This window comes from Cheilinus undulatus, linkage group 4 (assembly GCF_018320785.1).
Source record: "Cheilinus undulatus linkage group 4, ASM1832078v1, whole genome shotgun sequence".
Classification (NCBI taxonomy): domain Eukaryota; kingdom Metazoa; phylum Chordata; class Actinopteri; order Labriformes; family Labridae; genus Cheilinus; species Cheilinus undulatus.
Genome location: NC_054868.1, coordinates 29,280,639 through 29,297,354, shown reverse-complemented (window position 1 = coordinate 29,297,354; position 16,716 = coordinate 29,280,639). Strand labels below are relative to the sequence as shown.

Here is a 16,716-nt window from a genome sequence, read left to right as displayed (position 1 = left end):
ATCACCACCCAAGTTACGTCTTGGCCTGAACGGCAGGTGAATGGCTCAACGCCATGATGCACCTGGGCCTGCCCTAAGGCTATAAAGGGCCCCGCGCACCTGCCAACGTCATTCGAGCTTATTCAGCCCGCTGCTTATTTGGTTACACCACTTTCCCTAGATACTTGCAAGCTTGTTTTTTCGTCTGAACTGCTCCAGCACAGACGGCCTAGCCTTTGTTGAGCAATGAAAATTCATCTTGGATCAAGTACAAGTGTCCTCCTTCAGCAACGCTACGGTGGGTCAGGGTTAGTTTCAATAGCCACTCCTCCAGTTAGCCTAGCTTACGTAGTACTACGAGTCGCCAGGTTAGCACGTCGGACGCTACGAAGAAGTGCTGCTCTCAGTGCAGGAGGCACATGGCAGGAAAGGACGGACACAAGATATGTGTCTTCTGTCTGGGACAGGAACATGCAGAGCTATCTTTTAGCGACCCCTTTTTTTGCCTCTTAAGCTCCCGACTCCCACTCCCCACGCTCCATCATCAAGCTCAGCTATTTGGTCCCGCCACGGCCAGCACAGCTCTCTCCAAGCCTGCTAGCCCGTGGACGGATGCTGACTTCCTGCCCCTCTGACACACCTGCAGACCAGCTCTCTCCTCCCGTCATGGAATCTCTGCAGCACGAGGAGCTTGCTGAATTTCATGCCAGTGAATGGGCATCCATTTCAGGAGAGGAGGAGTATGGTGAAGATGATGGAGATGTCCCTTATGTGGCGAAGAGGAGATACCCAGCGGTGAGGGAGGCTCCGTGGGGTCGGGGTCTAAGGACCCCTTCCACAAGGAATTTATGGAGGTGACTAAGCTGGGGATCCCATCGCCAGACCCCCCGGCGCAACACCCTTCAATGCTCAGCGGAGCATGTTTTCGGAGTTCAGCGATGCAGGCAGCTCTCCCGCTGAAGCAGATGCCATGTTGTGAGGACATCAAGCAACAAGTAAGGCTCTCATGGGGTGAGCTGCACCAAACTAGAGCCCCCATTCAAGCTTTTCCAGGATGGTCCTCCATTGTCTCAGAACCTAAGTTGGGCTACCAGAACATGCCATCTCTGGAGGAGTCCGTGGCCTCTCACCTCTCTTCTTCATCCTGCAAGCCTCAGCTTCCCTCCAAGGCTTGCCAGCTCACAGCCTCTCTGGTGGAGAAATCCTACAAAGCAGCAGGGCAGGTGGCCGCCATGACTAACAACCTGGCCATCCTGCAAGCTTACCAGGCCTATCTCCTACGTGACCTCGAGGGTAAGGCCACGGCTGAGACCTACACAGAGCTCAGAAAGGCTACTGACTTCTCCCTGCTCATGATTTCATGTGCTGCTCAAGACGCCGGGAGAATTATGGGCTTCTCGGTGGCCATCGCCATTTGTGGCTTAATCTCACCCAGATGTCCGACTGGGAGAAAAAGAGGCTCCTGAATGCCCCTGTTTCCACTACGGGCTTATTTGGTCCTGCGATACAAGATATCACGCACAAATTTGAAAGACAACAAAAGGATTCAGTGGCTTTTAAATCTCTGATCCGTCGCTGCTCTTGTGAGCTCTCATCAGTGGACCGTGCACGTCCTGCCCAACCCAGTCAGAGATATCGCCCAAGTTAGCGCTTGCTGAGCTCCTCCCGGTCCCGGGAAAGGCCCCACCAGACGGAGGTAAACCAGACCGCCCAGCGCTCCACTCCGCGGAGCTGGCTCGCATACCCTCTGCGCCAGCAACAGCAGCAGTCCAGCCAGGCGAGCAGAGGGAGCCGTACAGGACCTAGTTACCACCTGTGGGGGAGAGGGGAAAATATATGGCGCTCTGCTGTTAGGTCGCACAGTCCCACAGCAGCCAGGTGTATTAAAGCGAAAGTTAGCGCTGCAGTGACCCTTGCCAGTGAAAACCGCTCGGCACACTCAGTCCCTAAGCACACACCCTCACATTTCCCCCATACACTTCCTCCCAAGGCACATCTGTCCACTCAGCTCTACAAGAGCCATGGTTGCAGAAAGCACTCAAATGAGCCTGAAGCCCAGTATAGGGCCGGGACATTTACATACATGTATAGAACAGAAACAAATGAGCCCGAAGCCCACTATAGGGCTGGGACTTTTTATACACATGTCAAAGGCAGAAAAGTCAGGGCTTAAAGCCAATCTTATGGCCAGACCCTTGCCTAATGCAGCGTTTCCCATACATTCATTTATTTATTTTTGGCAGACTACCACAAATAAATTAGGCCCGCCACAAATAGATTTTGGCGCTACCTGTTCGCCCTCACTCTGTGAATGTAGCGTGACGTTGAAATGACTATATCGTGAATATCCGAATATAAATTAAGTGGAAGTTTTGAGCAGCCTGCATGCATTTCTCGCTGGAGTTTTGCTTCTCCCATTGTCCCTGAATGCATCTCTCACAGCAGAGAGATGTGTTTTTCTCCACCGGTCATCCAGAAAACTCTGTACATGCACGTTTCTGTATCAGCGGCGAGAGAAGCAGGGGACAGGAAGGTAAACAGAGCAGCGTTGTGAGTTAGCAGCTAGATAGATCTCTTTTAGATGCCTTTTAAGACGAATAATGAGAAACAGCGTTTAATCAGCAGCGTTGAGCAGTCGTTCAACTTTGAAAAGGAGGAGGTCAAACTCATGTGGTATTCGTTAAAATACACTGCAAGATGACTCCGAGATAACGGTGGCAGTAACACAACACACCGCTAAAGACATGAGCCCAGTGTTGTTGAAAAGCCAGGATTTAAAAAATCTCATTAAGATACTTAACCCAGAATACAAGATTTGACTGGGTGCGAACATCTTGCTGAAAACTCTCTACCAGAGTCGTACATGTCAGAGAGAAGATGACCCAGCAGCAGAAAATGTGATCCACTTTTCCACAACAACGGAGACTTATCTCAGCCTAACAGTTTAAAACACCGACAACGAGGAGTTAAAATGTCCCCGCCTCCAGATGAGCTTTTTCCCCCATGATCACACAGGACAGTTTATTGAATAAGGTCTAAAGACGCTCTCATGTTCATAACTCATGTCATGAACTTGTCAGAAACTGGTCCAGCATTCATCAGCACAGATAAGGGACTAATATAATCACAGCTGTGAGCCTGAATAGTGGACTAGACTGCTGGGTTTTGCCCTTGGGTTTTGTGTAGGTTTTCTTCGCCCTTAATGAAGGAAATAAGAATTTTATAATCACTAATAGTAAACATAACACAGAAAACATTTCAGGACTTTCCATCCACTGTAAAAGACCGAGTATTTCATGATTTATGTATTTTTGATTTATTGGTAAAAGATTGAATGAAGTCCTTTTCAAAATAAAACAACTGAATTTGACTTTATAATAATAATAATAATAATCCAATAGAACAGTCTATTTTAACCAACAAACTAGTGCCATTTTGGGCCAAATTAATTACAGCTGCTGAGAGGCCATTTCAAAATATTGCGATATATATCGTGTATCAGGATATAGCAAAAATAAGGGCCAGCTGAATCGGGGAGCAGACCTTCTATCGAGGGGCAGTCCTCACCCAGCAGAGTGGAGCCTGCACCCTCAAGTGGTGGAGGAGATTTGGACTTGGTTCGGCCGTGCAAGCGTCGATCTGTTCGTATCCCGCCTCGCAACGCACTGCCCGCTGTGGTTCTCCATTCACAACGACAACCCACCTTTAGGGCACGACATGCTGGCACACCCTTGCCAAGAGAAAGACTGTACGCCTTGCCCCCAACTCCACTTATCCAACCGGTTCTGGACAGAGTGAGGGAAGCCAGGCTGCAGGTCATCTTGTTAACGCCCCATTTGCCATCACAGACGTGGTTCGCTGACCTATGCGCAATGGCACAGGGGGTCCCTTGGGCACTCCCGGTGTGCGCGGATTTCCTATGCCAGGCAAGAGGAGAGATTTTCCATCCCTTGCAGCACAAGGGGAGGTTGGTGGCTTGGGTCCTGAATGGGAACACCTGCTAGGTTAAGGTTTACCTTTAGCAGTGGTACAGACAATACAGAGTGCCAGGGCTCCATCTACCTGTTCTCTGTATGCATGTAGATGGCAAGCTTTTACGCGCTGGTGTGCAGAATATAATGAAGATCCCATATACTGTGGCATAGGGATTATTCTGTGTTTCTTACAGGGCTTGCTTGAAAATGGTTGATCCCCTTCTTCCCTAAAATTCTACTTGGCTGCGATTTCAGCCTGCCATGTAGATATAGAGGGAAAGTCTGTTGGGTGCCACTCCTTGGCATTTCTGTTTATGAAGGGTGCTCACTGTCTGCGTCCGCCCGTTAGGCGTGTGTTTCCCAGATGGGATTTGCTTACAGTGCTGGAAGGGCTCTCTGTGCCTCCATTTGAACCCATTGAAACGGTTGATTTAGAATATCTATCCTTGAAGATGGCACTATTATTAGCCCTGTCCACGGCAAAGAGAGTCAATGATTTGACTGCAATATCAGTGGAGCTATCATGTCTGATTTTTTCAGCTGATAAGCGGCGCGTTACGCTGCTGCCTAACCCAGCTTATCAGCCAAAGCGCATTGAGGTTGGTTTTAAAGCTATGCTGGTGGATCTGGGGGCATTTTACCCCCCTCCCTTCGCTTCAGCAGAAGAGAAGCGCTTGAACAGACTGTGCCCGGTCCGTGCGCCCTTGGCATATTTGGAGAGGACGCGCCTGCTGCGCCTTTCTCACCAGCTGCTTGTGTGCTACGGGTCTCAGTCCCAAGTAAGGGCTTTATCCAATGAACGTCTGTCTTGATGGATAGTGGAAGCTATAGAATTAGCCTATTCCTCTTTAGGGAAGGATCCCCCAGAGGATCTGAAGACGCATTCCACATGGGGTGTTTCTACCTCATGGGCGCTTTTACGCGCTGTCAGTAGAAGACGTGTGTGCGGCTGCTTCATGGTCAACTCTGCACACTTTTGTGAGATATTATAGTCTGGATGTGTCAAATGCGCCATTTGCACACGTTGTATTGTCTGCAGCAAGACATTGACACGTTTTGGCATTGGCAATTACTGGTATGGGCTATGTGCTTTTGTACAGATAAAACTGAGTTGCCACGGTTCCCATGTTGCCTTGACCACTGGTCAAGAGGGTTGCATTTGGCTGTGTCCTCTCATGGCCAGCAAGGATGGTGGTATACGTTGTAGCATGAGTAAGAACTCAAGTTCGAAATGAAGTAAAGCGTGAGGGTTGGGCTACAACCCAGGTTTTACGAGTGAAGAACGAGAGTTCTTACTATTCCAGCCTTGCTGTCCCATGTGCGGACGCGGGCTGAAAAGCTGCTTCGAATGATGTTGGCAGGTGCGCAGGGCCCTTTATAGTCTTAGGGCGGGCCCAGGCGCGTCATGGCATTGAGGCAATCACCTGCCATTCAGGCCAAGACGTAACTTGGGTGGTGTTAAAGTTTTATAAATAAAATGTATTCAGCAGCGCTGCCGATGACAGCTTGGTAGCATGAGTAAGAACTCTCGTTCTTCACTCGTAAAACCTGGGTTGTAGCACAACCCTCACGTTTTCAGGGCCCTTACTGATTAACAATGATTCATGAGACCGATAGCTGAAACCAATTTAAAACCATTATGCATAAATTATTTAAAAAGACAAAAACAAAATGTATTTAAATGAAAAAGCACTTGCATTGTACAGTAAAAAGCAGCACAGTAACATCAGGAAAACAGGAGATGCTATATGCTTCAACAGTGAAAACCAGGCCTCAGTGTTGATTGGCTAGCACTTGTGTGATGTATAGCAATCAGGTGGTGTTGTGGTTGGGACATTAGGTGAAACTGTGGAGAATGAATACAAAGCCAGAGGGAAAAAATACACATGGCAGTGGAGACAAAAAATCCCACTTTGTAATGTAGTTTTAACCATTGTGTTCCCAGTCTCTGAAAGTACTGTAGTGTTCAGACCTACACCTTACAGTAGAAGTTACTAATTTCTGTCTGTAACTGCTCATGGCCACCTGAAGAGACCGAAAATAAAGGTGTTTTTGCTTTCAATCATTCTCAGTTTTACAAAACCTTGATAGAACTTCAACAAGAAACAAAACAGACAAATTTAGGACAATATCCAACCGTATTAAGAACTCTAAACCCTGCGGAGCAAGTTTAGTTTCCTGTAAAAAAGAAAGGACGCACACACATACACACACACACACACACACACACACACACCCAGAACTGACAGAGTGGCAGCCCAGCACATCTGTATGAGAGTGGCACTAACAGCGCCCTAAGGGAGGCCGCTGTATTCTCCTCAGGCCCACAGAAGTGTAACTGACATCCAGAATTTGTAACGTACACAGAGAGAGAGAAACACAAAGACACGTGTACTCAGCGTAAATGATGTGCTGATAGCAGCGACCCACACAGGCCCACATGCTTTCACCACACAGACACACCCACACATCGACCCCCACCATTAGCTGTTTGACAGTCTTTAGCCTTTGGACAAACACGCAGCCTTGAGCCATAATCAAATATTACAGCCTCCTTTCCACCTTTCTTTCTCTCTCTCTTTCTTTTTCTCATTCTCTCCATCTGGCCCCCTTATCACAATTCTGCTCAGCCCTCCTTCTTTTGCTTTCTCTCTCTACCTCCTTGTTTTCTACCACTCTCTCTCTCTCCCCTCTTCTCGGTGGGGGTGCAGCTGCAGAGGGAGGTTATCACCTCTCCTCCCTGTCAAACAAATTAAAATGGCTGCTGTTTGGATGAAGCTTCTTTCTGCTGCGACCTTCAACCCAAAAACACACATCTGCTTAGAAGCATGTCAACGTCATTTACACTGAAGCAAAAGCTGCTGTCTTTAATGACTGAATTATTGTCTTTTCAGTAGCAATCTTACTTCTGAAGATTATGAAGCATAATAATCAGGCAAAACTAAAAGTGTATCACATTTTGTTTGGAAATATTTCATCAATACACCTGCCAATTACCTTTTCAGAAAAATTCAATTTCAGAAAAATAATACATATAATTGTGAAGACGTTGAGTAACGCATTTTACAGTGCAAAATTTCATCAAAAGATTCAGAAAATCTGGAGAAATCTCCTTGCAAAAGGGACAATGCCGAAGGTCATAATTGGAGGCCTGTGATCTTCAGGCAGTGCACTGCATTAAAAACAGGCATGACTCTGTACTGGAAATCCCTGCATGGTCTCAGGAACACTTCCAGAAATCCTTGTCTATCAACACAGTTCACTGTGCCGTCTATAAATGCAAGTTAAAGCTGTATCATGGAAAGAAGAGGCTATATGTGAACGTGATCCAGAAACACAGCCATGTTCTCCAAGCCAAAGCTAATTTAAAAAAAGACTTAGGCAATAATGAAAACTGTTCTGTGGTCAGATGAATTAAAGACCCTGTAAAGTGTATATGTTGTAATATGGTTGCTGTTGGTTGCTGCTGTTGCTGCTGAATATGGTTGTAAACATGTGGAAACCCTGAGATCTACATGTGACTGAGTTCTGAATTAAGACCATTAGAAATTTTTTCACCTCTTTCCTGGCTAGGTTTAATGTGGGCGGGGCTAATATGTGGGCTCATGATGTCGAGAGCCCACAGTGGGGAATAACTCCGCCCCTCTAACACTACAATATGAAATCACAGAGCAGTTAATCTCAGTACAGTCTGTTGTTAGCTGTTACTGCCTTTATTGAAAGTTAACAGACAATAAATGCTGTTTGTTGTTCACTGTGGGGTAAATTTGCCAAATCTATCAGCCACAGTGGTCTATAGATCACTGAAAGCCTCATAACAAAAATTTGAGCCAGAAAACTGACTTTGTCTCTTCTTTTGAGGTCAACAAAAGGTCAAGAGACAGGCTAATGGCGTAAGTGCTTTTCTCCATTCATATTGTAACACATAAAACCTGAGAGGATCGTATTTCTCCTGAGTGGGCGTGGCTTCAGCTCCTTCAACAGACATGTCCACACCATTCTGGAGCAGATTTTACTGCCTCATTTTTCATGATTTTGAAGCTTAATTTTATAAACTTGAAGATGTTTTATTTGACTGAAATTCGACTTGGGGGTTTTTAACACAGTGACCTGTCACACAACAAACCTAAATAAAGATCTATTTTCACTTTACAGGGTCTTTAAAATTTGAAATCCTGTGTCCTGCAGACTAAAAAGGAGAGGGACCATCCAGTTAGTCATAAGCACAGTTCAAAGGCATGCATCTCTGATGGTAGGGGTTGCATTAATGCTTATGGTGGGGCAGTTTACACATCTGGAAAGGCATTATCAATGCTGAAAAGTATATAGAAGTTTTGGAGCATCCCATCCAGACAATGTCTCTTTCAGGTCTGATCTCACACCTGCCATAATTCTTTAAGAGTGGAGCTTTGCGAGATGGCAAAACGGACGTCTGTTGCAGTACTGGGGGAATCCAGATAAGAAAGAATTCTGCTTAAAAAACATTCTTAACCTATCTCTGCAGTTTACCAGATTATTTTTGGAAACATAGATTTTCAGACTAGTAGCAGTCATACATAAATGTTTGGGATATTGACCACTGACTGTAAAAAAGCTATCACTCTCACTGGTGACTTCCTGAAACCCATACAACACAGGAGTGGATTGATATTGTAAATGATATTCGTGTTATGGAAAGGATCGATTTGTTTGCATGTGCGGAAAGATGTTTTTGTTCAACTACGGACCAAGAGGGTTAAATATGTAAGACCTGGTAAAGTAATAATGCTTCTTAACAGAAGGTAAAAGTGCTTGCAAAGTAAATTTTATCATCCCAGCTTCCATCTATGGAGATCTTTAAATTTGCAGTATAGGCTAAAAATGTTTCCTTAAAACACATTTGAGGTTTTCATGTTAGCAGGTGCTCTCTTCTCAGTGTCTCAGCAGGGAAAGAGTTACTCTGCTGGAGCTACTTTGGTAAAGTGAAATAAAGTGAAAGTGTACAGAAAACGTCCGTAGTGCTCACCTACCATGGACAGACTGGGGGGCCTATGTGTGTTCGTGCACACGCTTTCAGTGTTACACAACAGGCAGCACCCAGTCAATGGGCAGCATGAAAATAAAGGCAGGGGTGAAAGGTGCGTATGTGTGCAAAGAAATGAGTCTTACCATGCTGTGTGTGAGTGTGAGAGTAGGCGTTAGTGACTCGACGAAAGTCATTCCCAAAGCGTCTCCCGGGGGGACTCCCCAAATAAAGAGCAGGAAGCTTTCCCTTAATCTAAGGGCCCCCCATCTCACCAACACACACGGATAAAGGGTGAAGCTCTTTGTCACGGCCGAGGAATCAAACACATGGGTGGGGGTGGGGGGGCAGAGGAGAGGATGGAGGAAGTTAAGAAGAGAGGATCGGTGGGTGGGTGGGGTAGGGGGGCTGTTGTCTGTACACAGGGTGAAAATATGCTAATCGACTTTGAGGCCCTGTTCAAAACCAAACCATCAGAGCTGCGCACTTCACCGTGGCCCAGCTGATCTGAAGGAGTCTGGAGCTGAAGAAGCAGATGGCTGTGGCTCCACCGAGCAGCTGAGCGGGCTCAAGAGAGGCCTCCGCCATGTTGAGGGCAACTGTTCCATTTCAAATGATCGAACGGTGAAGAATTTCTTCAAGTCCCGTGATCGTAAAAAAGAAATCAAGGTTTATGGCAGAGAGAAATTAGAGAAATCGCTCCTAAGCGCCCTTGTTACAGCTAGTTCTCCTGATTTTTCATTCTCTAGGACAACTCGTACATTATCACATCACTCAGTCATCGAGGGAAATCTGCCACAATGGTGAAGACGAGGGGGGGAGACGGAGAAACGGAGGGAGGAAAGAACCAGGGGAGGAAAGGCGACAGATGCTACCTGTCTGTCTCATAGGTACTCTGATTACTGGAAGATGAGGAGAAGAGGGGAGGAGGCTGCGTGCCAGTTCATCAGAGCCGGCAGAACACAACAAAACACAGAAACGCGTGTGCATGTGTGTGTGAATTTGTGTTTATGTGCGTGTACAAGCTGTGAGTGGTAGCTTGTACGTGTGTTGAAGCTCTGAGTCTGTCCCTTCTACCAGTGAGAACGGAGCAGGAGTGTACATGTGGCTAATGAACCATGAACACCCCGATCTCTGGGGTGACACACACGCACATACAAACACGCACACACAGAAAAGGGAACATACGTGGAGTATGAGTGACATCCTCCGCATTGGACGAGGGTGCTGCAAGTCCTATAGAGCTCTACAGTGTGGTCCTGGAAGTGAAACTCATTCATTTTCTCCACAGCAGACTGATTATTAGCCATCCTGTCAGAAGTATCCAAGGCTGACTTAACATGAGCTACAGGGAGTAAAACAATGGTTAAATCTCTCATAGAAGACATTACTTTTAAGATATCAATCCTTTTATAACAATAACATAGTTAATTCATGATCTCAGCCTAAAGTACAGCAGTGCCCACAGTCCTAGAGTGTAACAGAAACGTCTCTGATTTGTGAGGTCTCCTGTAACCATGAAAATGTATGAAAAGACTGTTAACTATTGATGACGACAATATATGCTGCCGTAGTATGCAGCAAGAAATACACAAACTATAACAGTGCCTATAAAAAGTATTCACCCCCCTTGGATGTTTTAAGCTTTTTTTTGGCTTTGCTACCAAATGGTGCTAGTAGTCTCACAACTAGTGAAATGGGGATCACCTGAGTACAGTGAATGTGTCTCAAGTGATTGTAGTATAAAAACACCTGTGTCTGGAAGGTCCAGTCACTGATTAAACAGTATTCCTTGCTACCATTACACCACGCAGACAAAAGAACACCCCATGCAACTCAGAGAAAAGGTTATTGAAAGTATAAGTCAGAGGATGGATACAAAAAAATTTCAAGGCACTGAACATGCCCCAGAGTTCAGTAAAACCATCATCAAGAAAAGGAAAGAATATGGCATGTGTAAATCTGCCTACATCAGAACATCCACACAAACTGAGTGACCGTGCATGACGGAGACTAGTGAGAGAGGCCACAAAGACACCTATTACTCTGATAGAGGTACAAGTTTCAGACTCTGCATACAACAACTGTTGCCTGGGTTCTTCACCAGACAAAGTATTATGGGAGAGTAGCAAAGAGAAAGCCACTTCTGAAGGAAAACTAAGATTAAATCTCTACCAGAGTTCACGAAAAGACATGTGGGAGACTCTTTGGTCTGATGAGACCAAAATGGTGCTTTTTGGCCATCAGACAAAATTTTATTTTTGGCCGACACCAAACACTGCACATCACCACAAACACCATCCCCACTGTGAAGCACAGTGGTGGCAGCATCATGCTGTAGGGATGTTTCTCAGCAACTGACCCTGGAGGGTTTGTTAACATAGAGGGTAAAATGAATGTGGCAAAAATATGGGAAAATCCTGGAGGACAATCTTACTTGGTCTGCAGTCTTAACTACAGCTTGGGCAACATATTTATTTTCCAGCAAGACAATGACCTTAGGCATACAGCGAAAGCTACATAGAAATAGTTTAAAGACAACAATGTGAATGTTCTGGAGTGGCAGAGTCAAAGCCCAGACCTCAATCCAATAGAGCATTTGTGGCTGGATTTGAAAAGGGCTGATCCTTGTTCAACCTGACAGAGCTTAAGCACTTTTGCAAAGAAGAATGGAGTAAAATTGTGGTATCCAGATGTGATTGATCAGGAATTAACAATGTAAATTCTGTGATTAATTGCAACAAAAGATTGAGATCTTTTGACAGCCCCAATGATATCAATATGACTTAAAATGTTAACACTACATTAGAGACAAGAGTAGAAAATGGTACACTGAAAGCTTGAAAAACTACCCTTCCTAACAAATAAAATGAATTGCAATAGACGGTGGGATAAGTAGTTCCTTCATCCTGATCATGAAATGTGCACAGTCTTGTGCTTCTGCCTTTTATTCTGTTTTGAATGCTGTTTGTTGCCATTTTGTATTCATGAGTATTCAGGTAGCTGGGTTAGCTTGGTTGGGGCATTAAAAGTGTTGGTATAAGGATTTTAGGAAATGTTTGGAGGATTTGATTGATGAATTTTACTTCCGGAACCAGAGTCGGCGAAAAAGTAGGTGGGCACTGAGCTCTATTAGACAGGAAGGGGATTCAAATGTCAAATTTTTTCAGAACAAAAACCCCACCATTTACTGTAATCATTTATCCATTTCTTATGATGTGTGTGAGGGTTTGGTATGAGTGAGTTAAGGTCTCATCTATTCGCTATTTTAGACTCTGACAATGCCACATCAAAGCCTCTAACTGGCCTGCTCTGCCCCCCTTCCCTCTTCCACACTTAAACAGGCATTCCAGGCTAGCCCGCCCCATTGTACCGCACTGTTGCCCGGGACCATTAACACACTAAATAGGGTTTGCGTGGACACACACACATGCATACACAAAGTGGGAAGTGAAAGACAAGCCTTGCACCCCCCGAATAAAGGTTATGTTTGATACCAAAGCGACAGGGCTGGATAAGAAACACTATACATGACAATAGTGAGGTGGTGAGGGTCGGAGGGAGTGTGCAGTGTGTGTGTGTGTGCACAGAAAAAATGCTTTCTTTATGACATCACCCTTGCCCTACAGCCTCGCCCTCGACGAGGTTAAACACACCAAAAGGTTGGCCAAGTCAGACACACACATACGCAGTAGCAAAAACAAAAAAAAAGCGTAGAGCGCAGGAGGAGTGGGATGAGCACAAACAGTAGGGGGCATGGGTATGGAATCACAGAGCACAACATAACGCAACCAAAGGAAAGCCGTCTGAATATCAAGCTTCTGCAGCAAAGAGCATACAGGTAGAGCTGGCAGAGTTGGTAAGAGGTGGGGTTAGGTGGATAAGATGAAGCGGTGAATGTGTGTGTTTGTGTGTGTAGATATTTTCCATGCAGGGAATAGATCAATAACTGTACAGGCCTATTATAGATTAAAGCTGCAGATTTCATTTGGCTTCATTTCATGCTCTTTCTTTGCAGCTCTCTGATCTCTCTGTTAGACAGACACAGGGTGAGAAAGTAAGAGAGCCAAATGCAGGGTATCAAGTTAAATTCAATGCTCATTTAAAGTCAATTACAAACTGATTTTTCTCCTGTATTAGGGGAGTTCAACTGTCTATTATGCAGAACTGACACTTTTGTGGGCCTCTGAACTCAATAAGTGTCTTACCTAGGCTTCAGAGGGAAAAATGTAGCATCCTTCATTGGTTTAAAGTTCTGCTTCAAATGAAAGAAAATTTTGCATTTCATTTTGAAATCAAGGTCCTACAGTCTAGACGAAGATCAGAAGAGGTACAGAATTCAAGCTGCTTGAAGTCCAGTGTTTTCAGAGTTCACAGTCAGACATGGTTTGGAGTGGCATGTCATCTGCTGCTGTTGGTCCACTGCTTTATGGAGTCCAGAATCAATGCAGCCGTCTACCAGGAGATTTTAGAGCACTTCATGCTTCTGTCTGCTGAGAAGTTTTATGGAGATACTGATTTCCTTTTCCTGCAGGACTTGGAGCCTGCCACATTGAAGCCAGAACTACTAGAAACTGGTTTGCTGGGTCCTGAGTGAGCAAGTCTATGGTGTATTATCAAGCTTAAGATGAGAAACATCAAATCCACAAAAGAGACACGCTGAGGGCTGCTAATAAAGCAACCTGGGCTATCTTTACACCCCAGCAGTGCCGCAGGCTGCTTGCCTTCATTCCACATCACTATGATGCAGTAATTTGCACAAAAGAGGCCCCAGCAAAGTACTGAGTGCATATGTATTTCATTATTGAATAGTATTACATTACACTGAAATATTTAGTGGTATTGGATTACTGAATTTTGTGAGCTGTAAGCTTCAATCAAGAAAAACAAAAATGCTTGAAGTATTTCACTCTATGCGTAATCAGTCTTGATATATATGAAAGTTTCTGTTTTGCCAATTAAATTATAGAAAAAATACAGTTTGCAACTGTATCCTGGTCATTTCTTGTTGATGCTCACCCAAGAGCTAACCTCTAGTTTTTAAAAAATAAAGCCAATGTGGATATGTAAAAAAATCTTTAAGTTTCTCAAAAATCCATTTAAGACTATATTCAAAGCCATGGAGACCCCATCAACAGCCATATTTAAATGTTCTTTTTTTACAGCAGAAATAAACATGATTACAGCCTGGTACAAGGGGTTTGGTGTAGATAAATCATGTCTTAGTTGGTGCACACTTTACTGGGATAAAGTCTTTCTTTAAAACTTATTTGTTTCGATTATATCAAGGCTAGAGTCATACATACACATAATTAGGGGCATAGCAGAGTTGTCTGGCAAGCAAACACTGTAGCGTTGTTTGACAGGATTCTCAAGACCCACGCTTGCTCCATTGCATTTCCTGTTGCTAGACTGAAAGTAAGCTCACGATAGCAACTGATCTGTTGGATTTCCTTTCCTCTTCAGAAATGTACAGGTGATGTCTCTCTGACTACATTTTTTCTCTAAATGATCCACTTCTGATTTTAACTTTCTGGGCTAATGAAAGACAGCAGCCAACCTCTCTTGTTCTGCACAATGCATTTCATCAGAGCAAATGTAATTGTCTTAAATTTGCTTTAAAATGAAGACTAAAGGTCTTGAAATTAGAAATGCAAAAAAACATAAAATCCCACTGGCTTCTCAAAATGTGAAGGACTGGGTGTCCATAACACTCAACACTGGTTTGGTATCAGACACCTTCAGTCCAGCCTTTCACATGATGAAGGATATCATCCCTAATTAAAATCAAATGAGGTTTCCTAAACACAACTTTGAAAAAACACATCAGCATGTAGCATCTCACAAAAAGATTTTTATCAGTGCAGATTTCTGCCTCTAAAAATCAATGAAAAAGCAACGTGCCATCATCCTGATCGCTGCTGAGTCTTCCTCATGTTTGACCATCACATATTTCATCTCTGCCCGTCTTTGATTAGCCGCCCTTCTACCCTCTGCGTGACAAGTCGAGCGTTCACCCCCTGCCAGCCTTTGCCATCTCCTCCCTTCCTCCTCGCCCCCGTCCACGCCATGTTGGCAGCCAGGGCAGGGCAGGTGGCCAAACCTGTCAGTCAAAGCACCGTCGCCACGCGGCAATACCACAGACACCAATTACTACACAGCAGGGGCGCGGCCTGGCAACCGCATGGCAACCACATGGTCCAATCAGGGTACACAACAACAGGGGCAAGAGGAGGCCAAGAAAAGTGAGCGAGGCTGTTTGTGTGTCGGTTCATGTTTAAGATATCTGAAAATGAGCCAGCAAATGTCTGCGGGTTTGACAGGTAATTAGTGTCTCTTTTTAACATCCATAAGTAATAGTTCTACTGGAGACAATAAAAAAACAAACAAAAATGCTTTTTCTATCAGTTTAAGATGGGAGATTTGTACAAAAACATGCAGTCCTTACTCACAATACTCTCACAAATCGAACATCTATTTCAAAGAAGCTTTTTTGTTCATCTTAAAGATGTATGGCTGTGACATCTCAGCATATCATGGGACAATGAAAAATGGCAGAAGGGCATTTTTTCCTATATCCCGAACCACCTCAAAGAACATTTAGGGATTTTATTCCTTTAAAAGAGACCGTTTTATTCACCATATGATAGCCAGTTACAGAGAGATTTTTACAGCTATAGTTTCTAAAGTTATAAGAAAGAATTTAGGGCTCCAATGTCTGACTTTTTAGTAATTTGCATGAAAAAGCATTATAAAAGACAGTCGGTAATCAGTTATCATTGCACTACTTAAGAGGCACATTGACCAAAAATATTTTTGCAAGAGCCACTATCCAGGAACATCCAGAGATAAAGATTATATCCAGTTTTTTAAACAATGAAAAGCATGTTGTTTAGTAAAGTCAAGAATGGGGGATGCTTTTTTTAATACTGATTCCAATTTAGATACTCATCTAAGTCCTTGCACACACCATCATGGATTCCTTACAATTATTTGCTTAAAACAAGAGATGATAATATCTTTTAAAAGATCTGGTAAAAGCTACACAGGACATTTAACAGGTTGCTGTTCATTTTTTGGCAAAGAAACCTTTCACAAAGTTTAGCTCATACCACTGCTGGTTTAAGAGGATAGCTGACCAACAGCAGTAGCAGCAGGAGCTGATGATGGTCAAAGATGGTCAGACAATACTGCATACTGGGTTATTTTGGCTCACAATGCTGATGGACTTAAGGCTTGGGCTTAGCCTTGCAAGAACTGATGTGTTTGTGCACCAGATTTTCAGTTTTGAAAAATGAAGGTTTGCAAATAGCATGAGAACAGGGATGGATTGTGATTGGTTGGTTGATACAGCAATGAATCCGTTTGGCTGACAATGTTATAATTGTTTAAATTAGTCATATTAGTTGATTAAAAAAAACAAATCTCATTATATGCTTTGTAATTAATTAAGCACAAACCCTCTGAGCCCTAGTTTTACAATCGTGTCTCACCTGGACTTATTGTCTTGAAAAGCATGCAAAACATCAACCCTGTGGTGCACAGTCAAGCTCTAGACATAATTTTTTCTGACAACCTGGACTTTAATAATATGTGTACTGCAGTAATGTAACCTCAATTTTAAAAAAAAGTTATGACATTGCATTTTAATGTATAACACACAATAAACAACAATGACTAAGGCTTTTTGTACATAAACTTGTTCTCCCGTCTCTGTCAGACCAAAAAGGGAAAATAAAACCATTCTGTCACAAAAGTCTC

At 44.0% G+C, this 16,716-nt stretch overlaps 1 protein-coding gene across 1 annotated transcript in view; it reads right to left on the bottom strand.

The window, feature by feature from the left end:
- The window catches only part of zcchc7 (zinc finger, CCHC domain containing 7), an 82,037-nt gene that overhangs the window by 33,656 nt on the left and 31,665 nt on the right, over positions 1 to 16,716 (bottom strand). The window lies entirely within an intron of this gene.